The sequence below is a fragment of the Prionailurus viverrinus genome, chromosome B1, assembly GCF_022837055.1.
Source record: "Prionailurus viverrinus isolate Anna chromosome B1, UM_Priviv_1.0, whole genome shotgun sequence".
NCBI classification, from domain to species: Eukaryota; Metazoa; Chordata; class Mammalia; order Carnivora; family Felidae; genus Prionailurus; species Prionailurus viverrinus.
In genome coordinates this window covers 27,250,356-27,272,519 of record NC_062564.1, presented here as the reverse complement: position 1 = coordinate 27,272,519, position 22,164 = coordinate 27,250,356, and the positions used below count along the sequence as shown (strand labels likewise).

Here is a 22,164-nt window from a genome sequence, read left to right as displayed (position 1 = left end):
CAGTCTCCAGGCTCCGAGCTGTCAGCACAGAGCCCGAGGCGGGGCTCGAACTCATGAGCCGTGAGATCATGACCGGAGCCGAAGTTGGCCGCTTAGACTGAGCCACCCAGGTGCCCCTATACTAATCCTCTTGTGATAAAAGAGTCACACTGGGGCAGAGTTCCCAGTAAACCTTCTCTTCTCCACACTTCTCTTGAAACCTTTAGTTGCGGCCTGAGAAAGACTTGAAGTTTTTAATACTTGTCATCTAAGGAAATATAGTTATCCCTGCATCGTAACAAATACACTGAAACACATTTTATACCCCCTTGTGAAACCAGCTTCCAAGCCACAGCCAAGCATCTGGTTTCCTGAAGAGCTGAATGGTCAGCGCCCCCGGCTTGGGCCACTGAACAGCTGTCCATCATCTGGCTTTGTTCGGTGCCTTTATGAAGATCTGAAAGCGTCAGCCTGAAGCAGCGGTCGAAGTGAGAGAGGCAGTGCTTCTGAGACCTGGGGGCTTCCCCGGGGTTCTCCAGGTGAATTTCTTGACCCCGAAGGGAGGAGTCCTGTGCTTGAGCCTACCGGTACCTAAGAATAAAAGAGACAAGGAAGGGGGCCTGGGGACAAGAGCAAGAACTCAATCTGATTCTAACTTTACTCTGGAAACTCTTAACCCCCTCATCCTTATCTCCGGAGCCCTCCCCTGGACTGGTTTCCCCTATTTGACACCGTTCCTTTGACTCTGTAGCCTGGAAGCTGTACCTTTCCGGGTAGCAAGGGTGATGTAGAAGGTAGGATGACCCCACGGCAAGAAGACCCAACAGCCTATTTACTTCTTTTCCTTCATTCATATGTGTTCTGAACACTTGCCCTGTGCCGGGCTCTGTGCTTAGTTAGCACCGATGCTCTGGTAGGAACTAACACCCTCATTTTTCTGGCTAACCTTCTGCCTTACTCCTAGGGATCTAAAGTTGCCTTACACTTCACCTCTTGAACTGAGCTTGAAGAACTCTGTATCCTCCTTTGCCTTTCACCCAATCAGCAAAGACTTCTGGATTCAGCTGCTATATGTTCAAAATGCTGTCGGGGTGCACAGATGAATTAGGTAAGCATCCTGTCCTCATTGTCTAGGGGAGAAGATGCTCATACAAAAATAGAATGCCCATTTGGGTTGTTTCCAGTTTGGGACCATTATGAGAAAAGCTGCTATGAATATATTTATACAGTTCTTTTTATAGACATATGTTTTCATTTATCTTGGGTAAATATGTCATCCAAAGGTCCACTGTCAGGTGAATAGAGAAACTGTGGTATCGTCATCCAATGGAATATTACTCAGAAATAAAAAGGAATGAACTACCGGTATTTGCAACATCATGGAAGAATCCCAAACACGTTATGATGAGCAAAAGAAGCCGGGCACAAAAGAGTTCATTCTGTACGATTCTATTTATATAAAGTTCTAGAACAGGCAAAACTAATCTATTGTGAGAGAAATCAGGACAGTGGTTGCCTCTGGCAGGGGGGATTGACTGAAAAAGACACATGAGAGAAAATTCTATATCTTGTCCTATCTGGGGTGATGGTTACACAGAAGTACGCAGTGGTCAAAACTTACCACACTGTACATTTCAAATCGCTGTACTTTATTATATGTGGATTATATCTCAATAAATATTTAATTAAAAAGAAGAAACAAGTCTGCACAGGGTTTATTTGTGTCCAGAATAAAAAGTTAAAATTTGACCATTAGGTGTTAGTTACATAGGTATTTGTTGTTTGCGGTATTGTTTCTGTACTTTACCATATGCTTGAAAAATTTACAATAAAAAATCCTTTAAAAGTCCAAAGGCAAGAAATAGATATAGAATAACCAAACCATAGGGGTGCCTGGGTGGCTCAGTCAGTTAAGCATCTGACTCATGATTTCAGCTCAGGTCGTGACATCATGGTTCGTGGGTTCAAAGCCCTGCATGGGGCTCCGTGGTAGCAGTGTGGAGACTGCTTGGGATTCCCTCTCCCTCTCTCTCTGCCCCTCCCCTGCTCAAGCTCTCTCTCAAAAAATAAATAAACTTAAAAAAAAAAAAAAGAATAATCAGTGTTAGGAGGGATCTTAGGGTTCATTTAGCCGAACTTCCCATCTTGAACTTGGAACTTCTTAAAATGTCACTGTTAGGTGGTCTTCCAAGCTGGGTTTGACACCCTCTGGAGCAGCAGATTCTAAAACCAAAATGATGGGGCGCCTGGGTGGCTCAGTTGGTTAAGTGTCTGACTTCGGCTCAGGTCATGATCTCACGGTTCGTGGGTTCAAGCCCCGCGTCAGGATCTGTGCTGACAGCTCGGAGCCTGGAGCCTGCTTCGGATTCCGGGTCTCCCTCTCTCTCTGCCCCTCCCCCGCTCATGCTGTGTCTCTCTCTGCCTCTCAAAAATAAATCAACGTAAAAAAAAATTTTTTTTAACCCCAAATGATGAGTGAAGCATTCAGGAAGGTACAGAGATGGGGTGCTATGACAATCCAGAAGAACATAGCCCACTGTTCTCAGGAGTAGGCTCATTGGAGAGCCACCACTCTGAGCACTCACACGGGGCCTCCACTGGAGGTGCAGTCATGAGCAAAAGCTGGCCACGTTGCCACGAGTGGCTGAGCTGTAGCCGCTGGGTTTGGCAGGCTTAAAGTTCTGGTTCTTTCCTCTCTGCTGAACACTCTGTCTCCAGCACTGATGGAGCTCCAGGGCTCCTGGCTGAGCTGGTCTGGAGGAAAGGGGAAAGGCCAGGAAGGAGACAGCCAAGTTGGAGTCTGACCTAACAAGGAGTCAGACCTGGGAGGCCAGGCTAGATGCAGGCAAATACTGAGAAGAACCACCTCCCTTCCCCTCTGGACTCGGGCAAGGTAAAGAGAACATTCTGGAAACTTTAGTCCAAAATATGAAGGGATTTTCTTCATGGCAACACTGATCACACAGCAGAAGGGTGGGGGCAGGCCAGCTACTCTACAGGCATCACAGTGCAGGTAAGTCGCTCGGCTAGCTGGACCCTCCTCTCTCCAGGCCTTCTCTGTCACTGGGGAAAGCAGGTTCCAAGGTCCCTGTCAGCCTCACTGGTTCTATGTCAACCTCTCCCTGTGCAGGATCAGGTCCGGGGACAAGCCTCCGATTAGCTTTCTTAATACTTAGGGGTCTAAAGTTGCCAGCGACAGAAAAGAACTCTGGATAATCTCAGCAAGAAAACAAATGTATTGGACAGATAGAGGGTAGCTTCCAGCACTGAATAATCAAGTTTGAAAAGGATAGGAATCAGAGCCATCTGGGATCCGAGCAGCAGAATCTTATCAACAGGCCCACTGAGACAAATCCATGCCAGCTGACCTCATGTCTGCTCAAGAGAAAGATAGTCTGATAGGCCAGCCTGGTGGCTGTGCCCACTGAAGGCAGGCAGCTTGATTGACAAGCCCACCCAAGTTGAGAGAAAGCATGTTTCCCCACAGGAATATCATGCCCCTGTGGCCAAAAGAGAGAATATTGGGCAGGTGGCATGCCCAGTACAGTTCCACTGCACTTACTGCCTGCTTTGTGTCCTTACTGGACACAACGTAGGGCATTTTCCGGATGATGTGACATTACGGTGCATCGTGGCATGCTGTGACCATCCCTCTGCTTGCAGCTCAAAGAATAAGCAGAAGAAGAGAAGATCATGGATTCCAGAATGTTTTCTCCAATGTTTCTCCAAATCTACCAGCCAAGCTATGCTCACAAACGCACGTTTCCAAGGTTCCCCACTTTGGACCAACCGACGTTCCAATTGAGTAGGAGTTTTCTCTGAGCAATCTCTGAGATGGCCTTTGTGAGTCACCTCTGTCCCCATCTGGCCCGAACAAGACTTCAAGTCTCCACCCCAAAGCTGACACTCGGGAAGCCTGTGCCTTTTCCGGGCCGTGACGGGAGCTTACGCGGGGTAGCAGGGGCCCACAGACCTGAACATTACCTTAGCCTCGCCCTGCAATCAGTGCCAACACCCACAGTGACCCGGACCGGGAGGGGGGACACGGCTGGGGGAGGAGGCAGTGGTGGGGACACAGGACACAGGATGATGGAATGCCCATCAGGGTAACATCGGCCGAAGGCTCGAATTCTTAAGAACCTGGCTAACTTCAATCACTCATGCACCAGAATGTGAATTCCTGGGGCGCAGAGTTTCTTGTCTGTTCAGGTCACAGCTCCACCTGCTCCACCCAGGGCAGCCCCTGGCCCATTCGGGAGTCATGAAGAGTTTGTACCACGAATGGGCAACGCTGCTGCTCTGCCTTCTTCGCGAAACTAGTCTGGGGTCTCCACTAGTCTGTGGCCGGGCCTGTCTGCGGAGCGGAGCTAGAAAGTCAGTCCTGCCATTCGGGGCCGGCCACTGGAGGCGGCCGAGTGACCGGGCCAGGCAGCCAGCAGGCTGCCGTGCAGTGCTCGGGGCTGGGATGAGTCAGGAACTTTGCACGGAGGAGCCGTGACGCGGGCGGGGGGGCCCCTCTGGGCCGGTGCTCAGGGCAGAAACGCACAGACAGACACACGGGAGGCCTCAGCCGAAAAGCGCCGGAAGGAGAACAGGACGGTTATGTAAGACAGAAGCGGGGATCAAAGGCCTGCACAGGGCGCTCTCCCACATGGCACTATTCTTGGGCTTTTTTCTTCCTTCAGCTCCAGAGGATGTAATGAAAAGGAGGGGAAAAAACCTGCTGCGGAAAGAAGCTTCGTTCACTCGGCTTGGGAGACAAGCTCTCACCTTCGCTCAGGCCCCTCAGGAGCTGAAAGGGGGCCCATCCCCAGTGCCCCCAGCCATGCCAAGGGGCCTGGACCCACTTGTTCTTAGGAGGCACCTTTTGCAGGCCTGGAGTCCTGCCACTGTCCTGTTTGCTACGCCCATTAGCGCTTACCCCACTTTCCTCACCCCCACCATTCTAGCGTTTGGGGGGTCCGGTGACTGCGGTCCCCAACTGCGGCCCGCTCTCGGCTTTCTCCCCTTCTGCTTCTCCCCGGTGGCTTCTATGGTCAAGAAGTACCCCCTTGGCAACCAGCTGTGGGGGTTAAGGAGAGCTGCCTGCCAAGCCTCCCCCCCGACCTCCCAGCAGCCCAGAGATCACCTCCCCCCCGACCCCCCAGCAGCCCAGAGATCACCTCCGGCTTTGCCCAGTACGGCTCCCTTGGGCCAGGCGAGGGGGTTCGCTGCACCCCAAACTCACTCCCGAGCTGCCTTAAGCTACCTTTGTTCTCCACTTGTACACACCTGGGAGCCATGGGGTGGGGGGGGGGGGCAAGGGTAAGAATCCAGAGCCAGACACCGGAGTCACAACCCTGGCTCTGCCAAGCAGCACGTTCCTCCCCGGGAACCTCCCCGGGGCCCCAAACTCTGCGTGCCTCACCGTCCTCCTCTGTAAACTAGGGGGTCATTGCAGGACCTACCTCCTAGGCCTGTTGTGAGGATTAACTGGGCTCCCATAGCACCTAGAACAGCGCCTGACATGCGGCGGATGCTTGGTAAATATTTGTAATTATGATTACATCTCTCCTAACCGCTCCTACCCTTCAGGGCCTAATTAGATGTCTTGTCAGGGTCTTTCTCTTCTCTGAGCTCCCCGAGTACGTTCATCTGAACCTCGAAAGATAACGCTTTGCATCACACGTTGCCCGTGGGATTCTGTGAGTCTGGAATGTTCTTCGGCAAGGCTCTCTGTGCTCCTCACGGAGGCTGTGAGTGCCCCGGCTCCGGGCGTGGCCTCTCCCGTGGTGGCCGGTGGCCAGTTGCCCTGAACCCCTGCCGACAGTCTCTGTGAACCAGGACATTTTGGGGTGTGGGAGGGGGTGGATTTCTTACAAACTAATTTCAAAACTGTCTTTTAGGGTTTCCATATTTAAATTCAGACAACCAAGAACGATTTTTCATGATTCTATCGTGCGTGGAGACATAAAAATTAATCAACCCATCTCACTTCGTTGGAGCCAGAAACCTTTGAGTCATGCCTCCCTCTCGTGCCTCCCTTCCCCCCCCCCCCCCCCGGTCCCCGTCTCAGTCTGTCACTGGGTCCTGTGGCTTTCACCGCATCCTTCCCCTCCTGAACTTCCGCAAGGCATCCGCCCTACTTGGGGCCCCGCCGTTTCTTGCCTGGCCTGTTGCAAAAAGTTCTCACCGGTGTCTCTGCTGCCCTTCCCCCGGGGCATCGTACCAAAATGCAAATTAGAGCATCGTCTCTCACTGACCACCGAGTACAAGTTCCAATTCCACGCGAGGCCATCAGCCCTGTGGCCTACTCAACCTCACTAGACTCGGCTCCCACCGTGCTCCTTCCAAGCACCTTGGATTCAGGTCCTGACAACTCTCCCTTCTGCTGAGCACGGCTTTCTTCCCCGACTCTCTTCCCCTGGCAACCGCCACCCTGGCTTCGAGGCCAGATCAGATGTCACTTCCCCGATCTCCCCTCGCAGCTGTCTCCGCATCTTTCTGTTCCCAGAGAGCCTGGTGCGATCCTTCACTAGGATGCCTGTGGCTGTTGGTGGTAGCTCCCAGGGGTTCGGCTCCGTTCCTTTGGCACCCGTGCCTGGCACACGTTAGATGACCGGGAAATATGGGATCGACCTAAAGTAAAGAGCACCCTAAAGCGACTTACCTCCCATTCTTTGCTCGCTCTTTTCGGCAATACTGATCGGAAGGGTGGTTTTTATACTCACTGCCTCAACTTTGTCCGTCCGTCCCGTTCTCTCTTGCATCCATTTCAACCAAGGTGGAGTCCCGTCGAGGGCACCGGTGACCTCCGTGTTGTTAAACCTCCGATCTCTGTCCTCATCGTCACAATGGATCACCGCCTCCTCCTTGCTCACTTTCCTCCCCCAGTTCCCCGGACACAATCTTGGGGTGTTCCTCCCGTCTCCTTGGTGGCTCCTTCTTAGACTTGGCTAAGTCCTCCTCATCTTCCTGACTTCCTACTGCTGGACTCTTAGGGTTTGATCCTGGGACCTCTTCTCTTTTTTATCTACTTTCTACCTCACTCCCTGGACCCCCTTGTCCAGAGTGATGGCCTTAAGCACCATCTCTCCGTTGATTACTTCCAACTTGAGAACACCTGCCTATCCTTCTCTCTTGAACGTAAAGTTCCTGTGTCCAGCTGAATAGTCCGCATCTCCACTCCACATTTCAAACTTGTTAAACAGAAATCCTGATCTACCTCCCCAACACCTCCTTCCCGCTCAGTCCCGCCATCTCAGTGAATGTCAACTCCAGCCTTCTGGCTTCTCAGCTCAAACACCTTGAGTCTACCTGCAGTTCTTTCTTTCTCTCACACCCTACCTCCGATTTGTCACCAAACCCTGTTGCTCTGTCTTCAGTGCATATACAGACTCCAACCACTTCTCACTGCTCTGGCCAGTCTCGCCCGGCCTGTTCCAATGGGTCCCTGGCTGGTCACCTTGCTGTGGCCTTCGTCCCCATCAGTTAATTTCAAGAAGACGACCTGATTGGTCTCGTGAAAACCTGAGCCAAATCACGTCACTGCTCTGCGCAGAACTCTCCAGCGGCTCCCGTCTCGCAATGGCCTGCAAGGCTCTGGGCGATGCGGCCCTATCACCTTTCTGCCACCATACGCTACTGTTCTCTCCCTCCCTCCTTGACTCGGCTCCAGCCACACTGGCTTCCTTGCTCCTTGCTGTTCCTCAGACAGGTCAGGCACTCTCTGCTTCAGGGATATCGGACTTAACTACTCTCGCAGCCTTGAATGCGTCCCAAAGCTGTACACTCACCCCTCCACCACCTTCAAGTCTTTCCACAGGCCACTTTCCCAATGATCTTCCCTCAACGCCAGTTATGACACTTGTAATTTACTTTAAAATACTTCAGTATGGTCAGTGGCATATGAGAGATGTGCCCGTTAGTTTAATTCTAGAGATGGTCGGTTCGCGTGCGATCAAGAACACACGGTTCAGGGATGCTCAGCTGGCGTTCCACTGGCAAAGGCCACACTCCACGGCAGGTGCTCCAAGAGTTTCTGTTGCCCCATCTCAAGCAATGACCAACACTGTTAACTAGAACAGTAAGTTAAAAAGGAAAAAAAAGGTCTTTATTGGTGAAACTACAAACCTGTTGGGGCGCCTGGGTGGCTCAGTCGGTTAAGCGTCTGACTTCGGCTCAGGTCGTGACCTCACGGGCCGTGAGTTTGAGCCCCGCGTCGGGCTCTGTGCTGACAGCTCAGAGCCTGGAGCCCGCTTCAGATTCTGTGTCTCCCTCTCTCTCTGCCCCTCCCATGCTCACGCTCTGTCTCTCTCTGTCTCTCAATAATAAATAAACATTAAAAAAAATAAAATAGAAAAAGAAACTACAAACCTGTTAAGCAACATGGTAAAATTGAAGAATTGCCTTTCTTAGGTAAAATTAAAGTCACCTCTGCGGACTGGCTCCCTCAGTTTGCTATGACGATACGTAAATAGGGCATACGAATCCAGTAAGGCTTGTAACCTGTGACCACTAGGAGACACTTGTTCCCTACCCTGCCCCATCATCGGATACCAGTTGGGAAGAATCTGTGGTGTATGGTCCCAACTGGAAGGCAGAGAACCTTGGAAACGTGAAAGGTCGCTGGGAATTCAGAACAGGTTTTATGAATGCTGTCAGGCCTGTTTTGCGAACAAGTGCTCGGCTAATAGATGTGATCAGCAGAATCCGGTTTGAGATTTCCTGATGGTGACATTGTGGGGGAATGGCCAACCGTCACCTACCTCAGACTTCTTTGTGGCCACCATCATCTGCCAAAAAGAACCTGAGAACTGAGCAGATACAAACCAGCTTAGGTCTAGTTTACAAAACCTTCTTATTTAAAAGCTTTACCAGGGGCGCCTGGGTGGCGCAGTCGGTTAAGCGTCCGACTTCAGCCAGGTCACGATCTCACAGTCCGTGAGTTCGAGCCCCGTGTCAGGCTCTGGGCTGATGGCTCGGAGCCTGGAGCCTATTTCCGATTCTGTGTCTCCCTCTCTCTCTGCCCCTTCCCCGTTCATGCTCTGTCTCTCTCTGTCCCAAATAAATAAATAAACGTTGAAAAAAAAAATAAATAAATAAAATAAAAGCTTTACCATCCTCCCACACTCCATAGCTCTATCCCTGTTTTATTCTCCATGACCTGTCAACCTGTAACATACTATACACGTTAGCTTTTTGTGTTTGGGGCCTGTCTACCTGTATATAATACAAGCTCCACGAAGTCAGGGGTTTTCATCGTAATTTATTGACCAATAAATTGGTCCTGCTGACCACCACCACCCGGTACAAATAACAGTGCCTGGTCGAATAACAATGCCTGCGTGTTTGTTAACTGAATCAAGAAAAAATGGAGTGCTGAAAGAGTTGAAAAGAAAAGGGGATTACTTTTGGCTGGAGAATCAAGAAAACAGAGCATTTGATCATGACAAGGAACAAAGACCATGCCTGTAAGTGTATAGGCATGAATGTATCGTTTGCCACACTAGGAAGAGCCACATCCTTTCAGAAATGTCAGTGCGTCTCCGTGCACCGAAAGTGAAAGGGGCAGATATAATGTCAACAGAAGTTTTGTCCAAATTTCCAGTTGACTCAAAAGGGAAGTTTGAAGTCTCTTCTTGAGACGGGTTACTGTTCTCGTTTTGAATCACTCGGATGTGGGGTGACCGTCAAGCAGACCCACGATGGGTTCCATGAGGCCCGGGTGGGAGCGGACCGGGAATCACACAGCGCACAAATTCGTCCAGGCATGCGCAGAGCGGGGCGCGCGCTTTCTTCGGCTGTCTCGAGAGACCCGGGAGAAGGACACGTGTGAGCCAAAGCGCTCAGGAGAGAAAATACAGAGCACATCCAAGGAAGACACAGAGCAAAGGGTGACTCCGGACAAAGGGTCAAAGATGTTGGGAGAGGAAGCAGATGTTTCGGGGTAGACTCCTTGAACGTGGCCAGCAATAGAGTCATCAGACGTTTAAAATCAAGAGGTACGATCGGAGCTGTGTTTAAGAAAGTTAATCCCGCAGTAGTGTGGGGAAAAGGCTGTGGACGCACCACCCGTTTTGGTGGGAGATGGTGGGGCCAAGAGACATCTGCGTCTTCATGGATGTAGAGAGAGGGCTGGGGATTCCTCTGCCTGCGCACCACTTCTCTTCCCCGCTCCCCAGCGGAGCTTCCGGCAGATGCTTAGGCTATGGAATGACCAGTGTTTACCCAACCTTTGTCTCTTTTCTGCTGCATTGGGAAGAAAGGGGGTAATTTTTTATTTTTAATTTTTTCCCAATGTTTATTTATATTTTGAGAGAGAGAGAGAGAGAGAGAGAGAGAGAGCACGACCAGGGGAGGGGCAGAGAGAGAGGGAGACACAGAATCTGAAGCAGGCTCCAGGTTCTGAGCTGTCAGCACAGAGACCAATGCAGGGCTCGAACTCACGAACCTTGAGATCAGGACCTGAGCTGAAGTCTGACGCTCAACAGACTGAGCCACCCAGGCACCCCAAGAAAGGGGGTACTTTTAAGGACACAGTACCCAAATAACTCTAACACAGTTCCTACCCTTGCCAAGCATATCCTACTTGCTTCTCTGTCAACTTTCCCATTTCAGCACCTTCTGGAGAAGTTAGGAACTAGGCTAGGAAGGGCAGGAACAGGCAAAAGAGAGGCAAGAGAGAAAACCGCCACCCATGGGCTGCCTTGCGCCCAGGCAATGCTCTTCCCAGGGCTGACCTCTTCTCTCCCCCGGTTCCTCGGCCAGGAAATGCTGCCCACCAGAGCCCCGACCACAGAGCAGGAGAGCGTGGGAGAAACGGGTGGGGGTGGCGGGGGGGTGGTGGTACTTGGAAAGTGCTGATTCCAGCAGCCCTGCAACATGCCCTCTGATCTAGAAACTCCTTCCCTGTCTTCAGGGACGTCCTCCATACACTGCCTTCTAAAGCAAGGAGAGCCAAGCTCTCCCAGCGAAATCTGGCACTCTCCCTTGTCCCCCTCACTCTCCTCAACTGCTCTTAGCAATTGCTTCTGACTCTCCTGACAAGCCATAGGTCACCTTCCACAGCCTGGGAAACTGCTCATCCCTGGAATCTGACAACCTAGTACAAGCAGATTTGCCTTGGCCCCAATCCAAGGCTAGAGCATTTCGATTTCTGTCTGTGGCCACGTTGGCCTCTCCACCAGACCTCTGCCTTCCCCTTGCCTGCCCTGGGACAAGCGCCCTTGGAGTTGAGGCTCCCTAGCCCTCCTCCACCCCCAGCCCAGCAGGGGAAGGAGCTGCTGGAGGGAAGGTCCAGGAGCACAAAGCAGGTTCAGCTGTGCATGTGGGATCCAGGAACAGCGCAGGGCCCCAGGAGACAAAGATCCTTCCCTTGAGGTTCTGAGATATCCTGAGGGGCGCATAAGCTATTGACCCAGCAGGCAATTGCTCTCTTGGTCAGAAATAAATGTACCTGTCTGATCTCTAGATGGGCATGTGCTTGGGGACCTCAGAGAAGTGAATGAGTCAAGAGGTAAGGTAGGGGACATGCGTCTTGAACCAGGTAGCATGCCAGGCTCTTTTACGTCATTCTGTTGAATCCTTGGGCTGCTCCTAAGGTGTGTGGGTTTTGTCCCATTTGTCAGCAGAGGAAACTGGAACTCAGAAACATTAAGTAACCGACCTAAGGGCACACAGCTAGAAAGGGCCAATCTGGGATTCAAATCCAGTTCCGGCTGATTCTAGAACCTGAGCTCTCTCAGCCACACAGAACTACCTCCTGGGGAGAGTGTCAAGAAGAATGATATTGAAGATTTCAAGCCTCTTTCTGGGAAGAGTTAACAGCAGCTCTGTTGTGTCACCAAAATTCATACGTTAAAATCCTAACTCCCCGTACCTCAGGATATGATGTATATATTTGGAGATGGGGTTTTTGAAGAGATAATTAAGTTAAGATGAAGTCATAAGGGTGGGCCCTAATCCAATATGATTGGTGTCCTTATAAGAAGAGGAAAGTAAGAAAGGCCACTGTGAGGACACAGAGAGAAGCCAGCCACCCATGAACCAAGGGGAGAGGCCTCAGAAGGAACCACCCCTGCCGGTACCTTGATCTTGGACTTCGGGCCTCCAGAACCGAGAAAATAAATTCCTGCTGGTTAAGCCACTGTGTCTGTGGTCCTTTCTTATAGCAGCCCAAGCTGACTAAAGCAGGTCCCCATTTTCTGGATGCTCATTGTGGTCTACACCCTGGGCAGGGTATTTGACATGGAGTCATGTTCAGAAAGGAGCCCCATCCAAGAAGTAGGCAGAAGAGGTTGCTCAGTCCTTTCAAAATAGGACTACAAGTGGGGGCACCTGTCTGGCTCAGTTGGTTCAGTGACTGACTCTTGGTTTCAGCCCAGGTCATGATCTCGTGGTTTCATGAGTTCGAGCCCCATGCCGGACTCTGTGCTGACAGTGTGGAACCTGCTTGGGATTTTCTCTCTCCCTCTCTCTCTCTGCCCCTCCCCTCATACCATCTCGGTCTGTATCAAAATAAATAAATAAACTTAAAAAAAACCCACACAACAGAACTAGAAGAAGCACAGGAAGGATTCAGAGAGACAGACACAGACCCTCCCTGATGACAGGCACGAGCTGACCTTGAGGCACTGGCCAGGTAGGAGTCCAGGCCCTTCTTCTCAGGGCCTCATTTGAGCAACTACTATTCTCCTCTGCAATGATGAGAACGAAATGCAAGACGGCTCACTCCTGGATCCTCCCTGATCCTCCCTGTCTACCCCCAAGCACCCCGCATCAATCATCACCCAGTGATCGCTGCTGACCTTCCAGAGCGGTAACTAACTCAAGAAGCACCGACACATGGGAAAACCCAGACTGGAGGTGGAATAAAATCGGTCTCTGAATTTTGCGAGCACCGAATTTGAATACATCCTATCACAAGTGAGCAGGAGTTAACACATACAACAGAAGAGGAAGAAAGCCCCTTTGAATTGCAAGGGTGGGGACGGAACAAGGAGGTTTTACAAAAATGAACCCAGGTAGGGACAGGGAGGTTGGAAATGGGTGTTTCAAGAAGAAAAAGAAATGTATATACACACACTTGTGCAGATGTGTATGTATACACAAACACATGCATACAGGTATGCGTGTGCATATATGTATTTGTGCCCACGCACAGAGATATACACACACATTTTATCTTCTGAAATCTTGGGGAATTTCATACAGGAAAAGACCTTTGTCAGAGCTGCTCTACAGGGAAGGGTTAAGCCCATCTGCAACTTTTTTTTTTTTTTTTTTTTTGAGAGACTGAGAGCATTAGCAGGGGAGGGACAGAGAGAGAGGGAGAGAGAGGATCTGAAGCAGAGGATCTGAACCAAGCACAGAGCCTGATGTGGGGCTCAATCCCATGAACCGTGAGATCGTGAACTGAGCCAAAGGCAGCCACTTAACCGTCTGAGCCACCCAAGTGTCCCGCACAACATTTTTTCTTGATTCTTCAGCCAGTTGGAGAGCAGGCACAGAAACAGGGGTCCTCGTAAGGAAGACCAAAAGAATCTACAGTTTTAGCATTCTGCAGTTTGGTATTTTTCAACCTTGGTAACTTCCAAGTGGAAATCCTGAAAATTTAAAAAACCATTTCTGTGCTTTTCCCAACCCAAACTCTGTGAAGCTACTGCTAAAGGTACCTAGTCTGATCTCCTGCCTTTCCTTTTAAACCAACACCAAATCCCCCAGAAAAATGTCTGCTCTAGAATTACATCCACTGACATTTGTGTAAAATATTTATCAGTATGCTCTGTTTACTCCACTTTTATTCACATGTATAAAAGAGAAAAAAGGAAAAAAACCTCTGCCTGGCTTAATATTCTAGAAGCGAATACATTCTGACCACACTTCATTACAAGCCTGAAAAATATCCCTTATGAAAGGAGAAAAAAAGTGTATGTGGTGTTTATGCCTCAGGCCAGGAAGTATACCCTTTAGCTCGGGTTCTGCTCTGCACAGCCATCTACACACATAAGCCTGTTTCAATGTGACTGCCTTTGTGCGCCTCAGCTGAGCGGAAGCAGCTAGTTTGGTCAGAAGTTCCTGCAAAGCACACGCCTCTTCAGGGCAGGATTGGAAACTGCCTGGAGCTTTGGACAGTTGCTCAGGCCTAGAGGGGTCCAAGGAGAAGTTGGCCCCGTGGACTAGCTGGAGGCTAAGGGTCTGGATGGGTCTCTCCAGGCACCTGAGCTGTGGTCCTGGGTCCCCCGGCTGCAAACATCAAAACCACAATAAAAGGTGCAGGAAATGGTGGGCAGAGAAGCCAGCAAGAGTGATGGTGTGCTGGAGCAGGTGAATCCTGCAGGGTGTGTGAAAGACCGTAAGGAGCACAAATGAAACACAGAGGTGGTGTTGGGGGGAGGGGGAGAGGGAGACAGCAGGGGGGAGGGGGGGCGATACAAGGAGCCTCGGCACTTGTTCTGCATAGGGCTCAGCCTGAGGATTGTAGGAGTTTCGTCAGGATTCAAGCACAGAGCTTACAGTGTTGCCATTCACGATATGGACAGGGGCTTTCCTGTGAATTTGCTGCAATGTCTAAGATGAGTTTAATTCTGCCATTGAAAATCAGGAAAACTCCGGCTGGAAGCGGGAAGCTTGCTGCAGACTGAATGTTTGTGTCTCCTCAAACTTCAGATGTTGAAACCCTAATTCCCAGGGTGATGGTACTCCCGAGAGGTGGGGCTCTGGGGGTGATTAGGTCTTGAGGGTGGAGCCCTCATGAATGGGATTAGTGTCCTTGTAAGTAGAGACAGGCCAGAGCTTGTGTCCTCCCTCTCTGTACCGGGTTATGATACCATGGAAAGACGACCACCTGGAAGCCAGAAAGCGGGTCCCCACCAGACCCCAGATCTGCCGGCCCGGTGATCTTGGGCAGAATCCCCAGCCTCCAGAACTCTGAGAAATGAATGTCTGTTGTCTCAGCCTCTCTGTCTGTGGTATTTTGTTATAGCAGCCTGAACAAACTAAGACAGATGCCCAGGAGCAGAATTGGAGGCTACCGTTTCATCAAGAGCGCTTCTCACATTTCTTGGTGGAAGAAGTACTGTGCAGAAAACAGTTAAGAAAGAAACGAGTGCAGGGCGGCAAGGATTGGAGGAAGCCAGAAGCCGGAAGGTTGCCTTTCTTGCTGAAGGGGTCACAGAAGTTCTCACCGATACAGTGAGATGTGTGTGGGGATCCGTGGGGTGGGTGGAGACGTATGGAGGGGGATGGGAGGGGGGAGCACGGAGCAGTCCAGGGTAGCGGGACGCAGCAGAAAGGATCCAGGGGCCTTTTGTGGCACATTGGCCGATGGGCAAACACCTGGCTTCACAGCTGGGCCAGCTCAGTAGCCTGGCCTGACGACACTGTACCTACCCGGGCTTTTCAACGCACCTGGAGTTTTGCCAGTTGCACCTCTGGTTCTGATGTATGAATCAGAAATGCTGCCTCACAGGCATCTCCCAGCTTAAAAAATTCTGCAAAAGAAAGGGAATAAATTTTGAAGAACGACACTCTCCCAAATTGGCCTAAGCATTTAGTAATGCTCCCATTGAGAAGATGTGGAAAGTAAAGGCCAGAACTCATCCAAAGTTCCCCAGGTGGCTAAATGACCAAGTTAGCACAGAAACCCACATTTGTCTGGCTCCAAAGCCTGTGTCTTTTTCCACTGCACCAAACGAAAGCCAGGTCTGGAGAGGATATAGCTCAGGTTCAAGGCAGGGGCATCCAGATGGGCTTTGAAAAGGGCCCTTTGGTCACCTGGAGGAGAAGACCGTTCTCATTACCTTTTTCCTTGGTAGGGAGGTTGAAGACTGTGTGACAGACAGGATACAGGACACCAGGAGTCTGGGGAAAAAGAGAAATAGATTAGATTAAAAACGGAGTTGGCTGGGTGCAAATTAGTTAACCTCTAATCAATGGGATAAATAGCAGGATGTAATTAACCACTGCTTAAAGAGAACCCTGGGTATTCCCCTCAGTGAGCAAACCCCTGGGGATTGTTATGCTAATCGCAGCTGAAAAGGTAGAGAGACAATTCTTATCTGGAAAAGAATAGAGCAGGTTTAGCTGTTTTCCTTTTGTAGGTTGATGCCGGCTGGCCCAAATCATTTCTTTTAAAAAACAAAAATTGGATTAAGCAGCAGATTAGATTGTATGGAGGAGAATTTGCACTGTAGGAGGGGCAGCTCCTGGTGCAGAACATGGAGGCAGTGTCGTGACCAGGGTGCGTGGGCAGGTGGGGCTGTCATTCTGCAGGAGCTTCTGGGGACTCCAGCCCACGGAGAAGCTTGAGGGAGAGAGCAGAGACCTTTTGCTCCCCCTCGCCTCTGCTTCTCCCTCGGTTCCTTTGCAGGGCTGGTAATCTGAGCATCCTATCCAGCTGGGAGAGGCTGTTCATGCCCTGACCCCAGAAAACGATGATTTCAACTGGAGTGAACCGATCAATCTCCTGCACTGTCAAAGGCCTTTTGCTTTTTGCTAAAATTGGTAATTAAAGGTGGAAATTTTTCATTCATGAGTTGTTGGTTCTTGGTCTCTCTCTTCTGTCTACCTGAAAACTCAGAAATAAGGACTTAAGGGTTTCTAAATGATTAAGGGTTTCTAAAGCCACTGATTGGCTAAGTGGGACCGGTTTGTCACTCAAGCAAAGCTCAAATTGAAACTCTGATACCCTTCCTTGCGCTACCCAGTACCTGCTCAAGCTGTGATACAGTTATCAAGGGAATCAGGATACAGCATCCCCAAATATGCCACTTTGGCATAAGGATTGTTTTGAGCTGAAGGCAATTGAAAAAAAAAAAAAACAGACATAAGAAGAGCTCTCTGTTCCCTTTCCCATCTGCCTAAAAGTAGCACATAAATTTCCCTTGTGAGGGTGGCTCCTTCCATATAAGGAAGGGGAGAACAATCCTTAACCACCAGAGACAGACATGGCACCAAGATGAGTCTGTACAAATCTTAATAAACAATCTTTATCTAACGTTAGTTTCCTCCCATAGATTTCCTAGTTGTCTTTCCATAACTTATCAGCCCTAGAAGCCGAACCACCCTTTGTCTAGTCATTTATCTACAATTTATTACCCTTTGTTAAAATGGCATTGAAGTCCTTAAGTTTAACCACTTTTTGGTTTTCATTTTTCTGTGAAGCCCCTGTGCATGTAAAAAAAAAAAACAAACCCACAAAACAAAACCCAAAATAAACAAGAACAACGACAAAAAACCTCAACTAACATCAATTAAAATTAAATGCTTTTTCTCTTGTTAACCTATCTTTGTCAGTTTAATTTGCAAGCCCCAGGTACAAACCTAAGAGGGTAGAGGAAAGATTTTTTTCATCTCCTGCAGTTTTGATGAGAGTTAACCAACTGTTACACAAATAAAACCTCAATGAAGCCAAAACATGGAAGCAAAGAATAGCATAAACATCTAATAGTAAGGACACACACACTCCCCACACTTACTGGGCAGGAAGGACCATGCCCAGGACCGTCTGTGGATTGAATGTGGGGTATCAGTGGATAATGATGATCTGGAGCTAAGGTAGCAACTATGGTAGCAAGTAGGTAGAATGACATAGGTTTTCTTGGTTGTTTTGTTTTGTTTTGTTTTTACTGTTTCTCTAATGAATAATGCTCCAAAGTCCAAGATTTTCTGTGATAGTCTTAATTTGGGGCTGTTCTGATTGCTTTCGATTAAAGAAGATTTATAAAACATATAAACAAATGTGATTTCATGTTTACCTCTTGGTAAGAATTTTTATAGAAATAATTTCATAAGTCCAAAAATCTTTTCTGAGCGTGTACTCGACATTTGATTAGGCAAATATGTTCACCAAGGCTGGGTCCTTAGAAAGGTGATTTTGATATTTTGTTGTCCTAAAAAAAAAAAAAAAGTAAGTATTACATTATTTTTCCTAGTTTTATAGATGGTAAAATTAAGATCTAGAACAACCGACTTGCGATGACGTCACTGTCACTAGAGTCAGGCCCACACTTAGGTTACCTGGCATCTAAGGTCAGCTCACTGTCCAAGGCATAGATTTTCTACAGAGTTTTTGCATCATCTTGGCTCTCTTGTAGCTTCAGACCAATCGCTCATCTATTTTTAGCAGGCAAAACCACTGGGGAAGAGAGAGGTTAACAAATGAAAGGAAAAGATGTAAGGCACAAGGACAGAATGAATGTCAGAGGTGGGATAAAAGTTAAAAAAGAAAAAAAAAAAGGACCTAACAGAGAAGTCAAGGATAACATTTAAGTAGATGAAATGCATTTTATTCGCACTGGCCTCTTCCTTCCATTTCCCTAATCCCGCAGCACTGTGCAATCCCTTTCTTTTCTGAATCCCCCTGGCATTTTATTTGTTTTTCCCTAATGATATTTATTAGATCCTTGCAATAACGTACGGTGACATTCACACCCTGAGTAGCCCGACTGAATTATAAACTCTTTGAAATTACAGTCAGTATTTTGGATAAGCTTGTTTCCCCCACATTATTTCATGTGTTTGTTGAATAAATGTTATCAAGCTACTTGGGATATTAGCACTTGACAAAAAACATCTAAATAAAAACTACCAACTGTGCTCTCCATGAGCAAAAGAGGGCCAAATAGGAGTTAGAGACTGTTCCTGGTCTTGGGCATTTAGTGTGCCAGGCTCTGGGGAGGGAAAGGAGAAGGCTGCTGAGGTTTGGGCTTGGGGTTGACAGGAGGCTCTCCTGTGCATTCACACAGGGTGGGAAATGGACTAGACCTTAAAAACTACCCTGCCCCAACTCTTCCATTTGCAGATGAGGAAACTGAGACCCATGGAGATTGTCTTGCCCAAGATCACAAAGCTACATGGTAGCGTAGCCTGGATTGAATAGTTTTCAAATAGATTAATGAACCAAGCAATGTATTGAAACCTTTCTTCAGAGACCCTAAGGTTAGAAACCTAGCATTTAAAATTTTTTTTTCAACGTTTTATTTTTGGGACAGAGAGAGACAGAGCACGAACAGGGGAGGGGGAGAGAGAGAGGGAGACACAGAATCGGAAACAGGCTCCAGGCTCTGAGCCATCAGCCCAGAGCCAGACGCGGGGCTCGAACTCCCGGACCGCGAGATCGTGACCTGGCTGAAGTCGGACACCTAACCGACTGCGCCACCCAGGCGCCCCATAGAAACCTAGCATTTTAAATCATTAGCAAGTGCTATAGTATTATGCATAGAAAGTAAATGTGACCAAGTCAGGTCTAAAACTTGAGGCTATGTTTTTGACATTGCTTGCTGATGTTCAGTCCAAATGCTGAAGAACATTCCATTGCTTTTAAGTTCTGACTTGATGAGCAGAGGAGGGCAGGGAAGGACAGACATACATGCCTCAATTCCATTTGTGTATGTTGCCTAAGAACATGCAGGGGGCACACACTTTTCTGCTTTGAGGAGCATGAAGACAGCTTTCCAGTCCTTTTGAGCGTTCTCACTGCCAGAGGAGAAGCTTCCCAATCAGCTGATGTAGGAAGCCTAACCAACAGGTCCTTGCAAAGCAGATCATTTCCGTTCCAAGTGAGAGAGTAATGAGCAAGGTAACTTCTCTGCTCAGGAAAGAGGAATCCACAGACCCTTTCTTTCCAATGCCACCTTGATTAATTCATTAATGGGTTTTCAGGCAAGTTTTATTCAGGCACTTTGGGACAGGGCAGTGAGTCAGAGGTTGGCATCGAAACCAGAATAGAAGCCATAGTCCTCTCTGGGGATCCTACTCTGGGCTTTAAATTCCCAGATCACACAACAACCTAATTGGAAAGAAATGTTCTTAAACAAGAGCAGGGGTTTTGCCAGGTCTGCCAGGGACTAATAAGGTCGGTCTAAGGACTGTCTGATGAAAGAGAAGTTGGATTTACATGTCACAGCGAATTTTTAAAGTATTTTCACCCGGAGGGTTACTGCTGAATATAAATAAAATCTCTCTCCTTGGGCAATCCCACACCAACTCCTGCAGATATGCCTTCCTTAATTAAATTAACTTTGAAATGACATTCAAACAATGTCTTCCTGCCAAACGCCTTTGTTTTCTCCAAGATCTACCTTATTGACAAGCTGTTTCACGAGGTTCCTTTGTAAACTGATTGTTTCCCACTCCCAGCCTGCACATTAATTGGAGAGGAGTTTTGACGTCTCTATAGCCGGTATCAGATAGCTCTCACATTGCATTCGTTTAACCGTGTACCAAATGGCCGGCACACTTACAATACCAAAAATTAAAAATGAAAAAAAAATTATCTAGGGTGCTTACAGAGAACCGGATAAATACAAAATTTAAATTTCATCTGCTGAAATTCACACGCCTGAAGGCTCCGGAATTTCCCAAGTTGAGGAAAGAATTTTTTTTTTTTATTAGTCTCTCAAAAATCAGGCATTCGCATTTGCAATTAAAGCTGCTGCTGGCTTAAATACATTAAGTCCGAAGCTGCGGCTCCCCTCCAGGGTGCGGGCGCGCAGGCGCGGGCACGCAGACGTGGACACACACACACACACACACACACGCACGCACACGCCCGCCCACACCACCTTCCTTGTGAATTGCCTGCGGGATTTATGGGCTTCGCCACCACGGATTACTGTCAGGTGCAGAAAGCAAGCCTTTGTCCTTGGGCATTTTCCTCCCCCCCCCCCCCCCGCTCCCCCGGATTTGACGGTTATTTACCGGCCACGTGAGCGCTGGGCGGGGGTCGGGTAGGGGAAACAAAGGCTAGCTGACCGCGGCCAGTGTGGCCCAGGGACGGCTCCCCAGCTCCTGCGACACGTGTGACATTAGCCCAGACCTGCATCCGACTGAGAGGCTCCTCCAAGAGAAATCTCGTCCAAGCCCTTATAAAAGTGTCGCGTTTCTTGAGGCCCGGAGAGCGCTCAGCCAGCGGGCCGGGCAAAACCGGGTTCCTGGGCCGCCCCGGACCTCCGGGACTTGGGCGGCTTCTTGGAAAGGGCGCACACTCCTGGTGTACCAGTGAGAGCGAGTGTTTAGACAGAGCCTTGCTGCCGCTCAGCAAATGAAAAACCGGACACAGGCCCCCTTTGCCCTCAGGAGGAAGTACAAACCCCTCCCCAACGGAGAGGTCACGCAGTGAGCCTTTGGCTGCTGACCTCCCCACCCGGAGGGCCTGGCGCCCAAGGGCCTGCCTCCCCGAGGCCTCGGTAGGTGCGCAGTTGTGGCCCCCTCCGATTAGCAGCAGCGTGCCGTGGGCGTTAAAATTTCGGAGGCACCGAAAAGTGATAAAAAATGCAGTGCTTTTTAAAACAAAATTAATTGCAAAAAAATTATATGAACAAAATATTAAATGCTAAGTAGAAACCGGATCAGTGCAGTGCCGTGCTGAGCCATTTTGTAATCCGAGGTAAAAGGAAGATCCCCTACTTGACCTGAGCCCGGGTATCAGGGGATTCGCGGCGCAGTAGGAGGGGAGCGCGGGTGGTAGGCCTCGGAAGCGGGGGGGCCCCCTCCCGAGGCCCGGCTGGGGAGTGGAGGAGGGGTCCTGGGGGCCCGGAGATGAGAGCTCCAGGGAACCGCTCTGCTAGTAACAAAGGCGGAGCGGAAGGCCGAGTTTGGGGCGGGAAGGACCCCGCGGCGGCCGTCGCTGCTTGGGTCGTGCTTCCAGGGGAGACCCAGAATGGAAGGCCCGACCCCGCTGCTACCGGGGCCGCGAGCGAGTCCTGTAATTCCCCCGCTCGGTGGTTAATTCTCACTAACAAGATTTGGCAAGATGTCGGGCGAATAATTTTTGGCTTGTGTCGTGTCCCCACCGCGGCGCGCACAAACCCCATGCCAAAAGCGGCCTCTGGGATATTAAATGCCTAAGTAAAACTGGGGGCGGGAAAAATGCTACATGACCTGGAAAGAGAGATGCATGGAAACCTGAAACACCCTCAGAACTTATTCAATCCTTTACGCGTCAATTTCTCAGGGTCTAGCTTCGCACCAAATGTAGACCGTAACTGTCATTTCCTGAGAAAACAATTCACATGCATGCAAGATGAGGTGAAGACTTTTCCAAAAGCCTAAAACGTCGGGTTTTCCCCCCACCGGGATTCAATAAACATCTTTAGGAAGCGTGGACGGGAGTGGCACCCCTACCTTCCTCCATAGAAACAGCATTCCGGCAATTAATGCCTCCCTCTGGGTCGTAAAGCAACAAACCCAACACCTCACTAC

At 49.4% G+C, this 22,164-nt stretch overlaps 1 long non-coding RNA gene across 1 annotated transcript; it reads right to left on the bottom strand.

Annotated features, from left to right (window-relative positions):
- Positions 1–9,108: 9,108 nt before the first annotated feature.
- Positions 9,109–21,230, bottom strand: LOC125163268 (uncharacterized). The gene is made up of 5 exons (XR_007151365.1): positions 20,662–21,230; positions 17,718–17,852; positions 15,762–15,822; positions 15,370–15,452; positions 9,109–9,761 (listed from the first exon to the last, which is right to left on the bottom strand). It is a non-coding gene; the product is annotated as an uncharacterized LOC125163268 (long non-coding RNA).
- Between the last annotated feature and the right edge of the window lie 934 nt (positions 21,231–22,164).